This window comes from Triticum urartu, chromosome 2 (assembly GCF_003073215.2).
Source record: "Triticum urartu cultivar G1812 chromosome 2, Tu2.1, whole genome shotgun sequence".
Lineage (NCBI taxonomy): Eukaryota > Viridiplantae > Streptophyta > Magnoliopsida > Poales > Poaceae > Triticum > Triticum urartu.
Genome location: NC_053023.1, coordinates 606748735 through 606755586, shown reverse-complemented (window position 1 = coordinate 606755586; position 6852 = coordinate 606748735).

The following is a 6852-nucleotide window of genomic DNA, read 5'->3' as shown; positions in this document are numbered from 1 at the left end:
TGGAATAGCGCCCTTGCCTCGTGTTCTTCCCGGGTGTTCAGGTTTTCCCAGGGCACACGTAAGCTCGTCGTTCTCTCTGTTGGGCAGGAACACCCCCGTTCGAGCCTCTTCTATTGCAACAAGTATATTATCGTCGGCTCCGTTCAGACATGCCTTCGTCGAAACTTTGCCTGTCTTCGGGTCCAACTCCCCCCCATGCGCATAGAACCAAGTCCTACACCTGGGGGGCCAGCTCTTAGTAACCGGAATGACACCTGCATCCTCCATCTCTTTCTCAAACTTATCCCACTTAGGCATTGCCACCGCGTAGCCACCTGGCCCCAGCTTATGGAACTTATCCTTTTTTCGGCATTCTTCTTGTTTATTCTCGACCGTTCCTTAGCTAATTCTGAATCCTTGAATTTCACGAAATCATCCCAATGAGCACTTTGATTCTCTAGTGTTCCCTCGAATACTGGATTCTTCCTTCCTCCCTTGACGTACTTGTCCCATTCACGATTCTTGTGGTTATTGAATGCAACCGCCATCTTCCTAAGTGCAGTGTCCTTGACTTTCTGCACATCTGCTTCTGTGAAATGATCTGGTAGGGTGAAATGTTCCATGAGAGTATCCCAAAGCATACTTTTTTGTCTGTCTTCGACAAAAGTAAGATCTGGACGTGGCTTTGCTGGCTCTCTCCATTCTTGAAGGGAGATCGGGAGTTGGTCCTTCACAAGAACTCCGCACTGACGAACGAACTTGCCTGCAATCTTCTTAGGTGCTAATGGTTCGCCATTAGGTTTGATTGCCTCGATATTATACTTTACGCCCTCCTTCAACTTTTTGTTCGGGCCTCGTTTCGTCCTGTTGCCTGAAGATTTGCTCGATCCGAATGGCTGAAAGAAGAAAGATCGATTCGTTAATATATCTTCAACTCATTTAAAACATGTGATGATCACCAGATGCCTGCTTATATAAATTCGGTCATCGCGATGGAATATCATATCACCCTCTCCGGTGTTGTTTAGAAATTCGGAGTCGTCATAATCTTCTTCATTCTGATCATCATCTGGCCCGCGTATTATATCGAACATGGTCTGTTCTCCCTCTCTATCGGTATTGTCCACCATAGCTTTTATTTAACTATGCCAAAAGAAATATAAAACAATTTCGTATTCAAATTACATCGTCTTGAATAATAGATATAATCTCGAATACATCGTCTCGAATAATAGATATAATCTCGAATACATTGTCTTGAATAATAGATATAATCTCGAATACATCGTCTCGAATAATATATAATATTGAATAGTACATCACTGGCTAGGTAGCTAATTAAAGATCGAATACTACAGAAGAATCTAGGACACTCGCGGTTCCTGTGGCGCGGGCGGTGGACACCCAAAGAGAAGGAACCCTCACAGGATCATAGCTGACGTGAGATCCCTGAAGAAACTGCCAGGTATTGGAGAACCTGCCGCCCTCTAACGCAACCATGTAGCGATGGACGTGCTCGTCCTCCTCCCTTACACGGCGACGTACCACCTCCGGCGGGGCCGGCTCCCTCCGCACCGAAACTGGCCCACGCGAACGCCACCAAACGAGATCAGGGTCGACGACGGGACCCGGGGCCGGGTTCCTCATCAAGCGGCGCGCCCCTCCAGGCAGCACCTCCCAGTGCCAGCCCGGCGGAGCCCAGTCCCGGACATGGGTCAGTCGGACGTCGTCGCGGACGGGTCGACGACGAGGATGCGGGCCGGGCATCATCGAGAACAAATACTAGCTATATGCCCGCAAAAAGTAACATTTTTTTAATGATTGGATTTTGATAACTAAAATTTCTAACATTTCTATATAACACTAATTATGCTATCATTGCATATGTCAAAATTCTATATGCTATTTCATACTAATTAAGCATCTAACACTAAAAACAGAAAACACAACTTTTATACATCCATTAAAAAACTGAAAAACAACATTATATAAAAAAATTCCATACTAATTAAACACTAATTATATCCATCTAACATGCGTTCATACATATATACTAGTGAAAAAATAATAGTCTAAAAAATCTAAACTAATTAAACATACAAAATACGTATATACTAATATATACATGCATTAATTCATACATATGTACGTGTGTGTGTGCGTGTTCATCATGCTTGTGTGTGTGTGTGTGGGCTCGGGGAGGGGCGGCGCCCATGGTGGCCGCCGGGGGCGAGGGAGAGGGGTTAGAGGGGGAGAGCTCACAGCGGGGCGACAACGACGGCGAGGCGACGGTCGGGGGCGTCGACGGGCCGGGGCGTGACGCGGGGGCGGCGACGCGGGGACGGCGCGACGGGGACGGGCCCGGGGTGGCGATGGAGACGAGGGCGGCGACGGGGACGGGGGCGGCGACGGGGACGGGGGCGGCGATGGGGACGGGGGCGGCGACGGCGACGGCGTCGATCGATCGGGGCGCGCGGGCGGTGCTTCAATGGGGAAACAGAGGAAGAAACAGAGGGAGAATGAAATTTTCGTAAGTGTTGTATATATAGAAGGCACCTTTAGTACCGGTTGGAGCCACCAACCGGTACTAAAGGCCTGTTTTGGCCAGGCCAAGCGGCGGGAACCGCACCCCCTTTAGTACCGGTTGGTGGCTCCAACCGGTACTAAAGGCCCCCCTTTAGTACCGGTTGGTGCCACGAACCGGTACTAAAGGGGGTGCCCTGGCGCAGGTGCGATGCGCAAGTTTAGTCCCACCTCGCTAGCCGAGGGGCGACCGCACTGGTTTATAAACCCCCGTGCGGTAGCTCTCTCGAGCTCCTCTCCAAAGCAGGCCTACTGGGCCTACATGTTCTATGCTGCCTTGTTGGCCTACTGGGCCTTTGCAGGCCTGCATCCTGGCCCAACAACAGGTTGGGTTTCTAGTCGTATGCAGGCCGCTCTGGCCTAGTAGGCGGGCTTTTTTATTATTATTTTTGCTTTATTTATTTTTGAGTTGTTTTTTTTGTGTATTTAGAGTTTCTTTGTGAATATTTTTGCTTTAGGTACAAAAAATTACAAACTTTCTGTTAGTGCCCGTAGATTTCAAATTTGAATAGTTTAAATTTTGAATTATTTGAAATTAGTGTGAATCACTAGTTTGTGAATAACTTAACTTTAAAAATCAGTAAAGGCATGAAAGAATTTGTTTGCACATAAAATTTCTTCGCGTTTCAAATGCCAAAACACATAATTAACTACCCTAACTATTACAGAGATTCCCTTCTGGGTGTGAAACACAGAATAAAGTGATGATAGTGAAGCCGATCACATCCCAGATCTTTGGGTGTGAAACTTTTTCTTCGCGTGTGTCCCTTTGCGCCGTAACCATGGAAAATCTTCATCATTTAACGGGATGCTCGGGTCAATATTCACTGTGAATGGAGCAATTTCATCAAACTTTTCATAATCTTCTGACTTGTCTGTCTTGCCATCCACTCCCACGATGTTTCTCTTCCCAGAAAGAACTATGTGCCGCTTTGGCTCATCGTACGATGCATTCGCTTCCTTATCTTTTCTTTTTCTTGGCTTGGTAGACATGTCCTTCACATAGAAAACCTGTGCCACATCATTGGCTAGGACGAATGGTTCGTCTGCATACGCAAGATTGTTGAGATCCACTGTTGTCATTCCGTACTGCGGGTCTTCCGTTACCCCGCCTCGTGTCATATTGACCCATTTGCACCGAAACAAAGGGACCTTCAAACCACGTCGATAGTCAAGTTCCCATATGTCCTGTATATAACCATAATATGTTTCCTTTCCCGTCTTGGTTTCTGCATCAAAGCGGACACCACTGTTTTGGTTGGTGCTCTTCTTATCTTGGGCAATCATGTAAAATGTATTACCATTTATCTCGTACCCTTTGAAAGTCATTATATTTGAAGATGGTAATTGGGACAGCAAGTACAAGTCATCTTCAATAGAGGTGTCATGCATGGTACGTGTCTGCAACCAGCTTGCGAAACTCTTGGTTTGTTCACGTGTAATCCAGTCATCAGACTGCTCCGGGTGTTTGGAGCGTAGCAAATTCTTGTGTTCATCCATATACAGAGCCACCAAGGCGGAATTCTATAGAACTGTGTAGTGTGCTTCAGTGAGAGAATGTCCGTCCATACATATTATTTGTTCCCCTCCTAGCGTGCCTTTTCCATCTAGTCTGCCCTTATGCCGCGATTCAAGAACACCAATCGGCTTAAGGTCAGGAATAAAGTCAATACAAAACTCAATGACCTCCTCATTTTGACGGCCCTTGGAGATGCTTCCTTCTGGCCTAGCACGGTTATGAACATATTTCTTTAAGACTCCCATGAACCTCTCAAAGGGGAACATATTGTGTAGAAATATAGGACCCAAAACGTTAATCTCTTCGCATAGGTGAACTAGGACGTGCGTCATGATGTTGAAGAAGGATGGTGGGAACACCAACTCAAAACTGACAAGACATTGCACCAAATCATTCTCTAACCTTCGTATGATTTCTGGATCGATTACCTTCTGAGAGATTGCATTGAGAAATGCACATAGCTTCACAATGGCTAATCGAACGTTTTCTGATAGAAGCCCCCTCAATTCAACCGGAAGCAGTTGCGTCATAATCACGTGGCAGTCATGAGACTTTAGGTTCTGGAACTTTTTCTCTGACATGTTTATTATTCCCTTTATATTCGACGAGAAGCCAGAAGGTACCTTAATACTGAGTAGGCATTCAAAGAAGATTTCCTTCTCTTCTTTGGTAAGAGCGTAGCTTGCATGACCCTGATGTATGCCGTCTTTTCCGTGCATACGTTGCTGGTCCTCTCGTGCCTCAGGTGTATCTTTTGTCTTCCCATACACGCCCAAGAAGCCAAGTAGGGTCACACAAAGATTCTTCATCACGTGCATCATGTCGATTGCGGAGCGGACCTCTAGGTCTTTCCAATAGGGCAGGTCCCAAAATATAGATTTCTTCTTCCACATGGGTGCGCGTCCGTCAGCGTCATTCGGAACAGGTTGTCCACTAGGACCCTTTCCAAAGACCACCTTCAAATCCTTGACCATATCATGTACATCAGCACCAGTACGGTGGCGAGGCTTCGTCCGGTGATCCGCCTCACCTTTGAAATGCTTGCCTTTCTTTCTTACGGGATGCCTGCTCGGAAGAAATCGACGATGTCCCAGGTACACATTCTTCTTACAATTAGCCAAATATATACTGTCGGTATCGTCCAAACAGTGCGTGCATGCGCGGTATCCTTTGTTTGTCTGTCCTGAAAGGTTACTGAGAGCAGGCCAATCATTGATGGTCACGAAAAACAACGCCTTTAGGTCAAATTCTTCCCCCATGTGCTCATCCCACGCACGTACACCTGTTCCATTCCACAGTTGTAAGAGTTCTTCAACTAATGGCCTTAGGTACACATCAATGTCATTGCTGGGTTGCTTAGGGCTTTGGATGAGCACTGGCATCATAATGAACTTCCGCTTCATGCACAACCAAGGAGGAAGGTTATACAAACATAGAGTCACAGGCCAGGTGCTATGGTTGCTGCTCTGCTCCCCAAAAGGATTAATGCCATCTGCGCTTAGACCAAACCATACGCTCCTTGCGTCATCTGCAAACTCCATCCCGTACTTCCTTTTGATTTTTCTCCACTGCGACCCGTCGGCGGGTACTCTCAACTTTCCATCTTTCTTACGGTCTTCTCTATGCCATCGCATCGCCTTGGCATGCTCTTTGTTTTGGAACAAACATTTCAACCGTGGTATTATAGGAGCATACCACATCACCTTGGCAGGAATCTTCTTCCTGGGGCGCTCACCCTCGACATCACCAGGGTCATCACGGCTGATCTTATAGCGCAATGCACCACATACCGGGAAAGCGTTCAAATCCTCGTACTCACCGCGGTAGAGGATGCAATCATTAGGGCATGCATGTATCTTCTGCACCTCTAACCCTAGAGGGCAGACAGCCTTCTTTGCTTCGTACGTACTCTCGGGAAATTCATTGTCCTTTGGAAGCATATCCTTTATCATTACCAGCAACTTTCCAAATCCCTTGTCAGATACACCATTCTCTGCCTTCCATTGCAGCAATTCCAGTGTGGTGCCCAGCTTTTTCTTGTCACCTACGCAATTCGGGTACAACAATTTTTTGTGATCCTCTAACATGCGCTGCAACTTCTTCTTCTCCAAATCACTTACGTGTTGGAAATATGCCCTAGAGGCAATAATAAATTGATTATTATTATATTTCCTTGTTCATGATAATCGTTTATTATCCATGCTATAATTGTATTGATAGGAAACTCAGATACATGTGTGGATACATAGACAACACCATGTCCCTAGTAAGCCTCTAGTTGACTAGCTCGTTGATCAATAGATGGTTATGGTTTCCTAACCATGGACATTGGATGTCGTTGATAACGGGATCACATCATTAGGAGAATGATGTGATGGACAAGACCCAATCCTAAGCATAGCACAAGATCATGTAGTTCGTATGCTAAAGCTTTTCTAATGTCAAGTATCATTTCCTTAGACCATGAGATTGTGCAACTCCCGGATACCGTAGGAGTGCTTTGGGTGTATCAAACGTCACAACGTAACTGGGTGACTATAAAGGTGCACTACAGGTATCTTTGAAAGTGTCTGTTGGGTTGGCACGAATCGAGACTGGGATTTGTCACTCTGTGTAAACGGAGAGGTATCTCTGGGCCCACTCGGTAGGACATCATCATAATGTGCACAATGTGATCAAGGAGTTGATCACGGGATGATGTGTTACGGAACGAGTAAAGAGACTTGCCGGTAACGAGATTGAACAAGGTATCGGGATAACGACGATCGAAT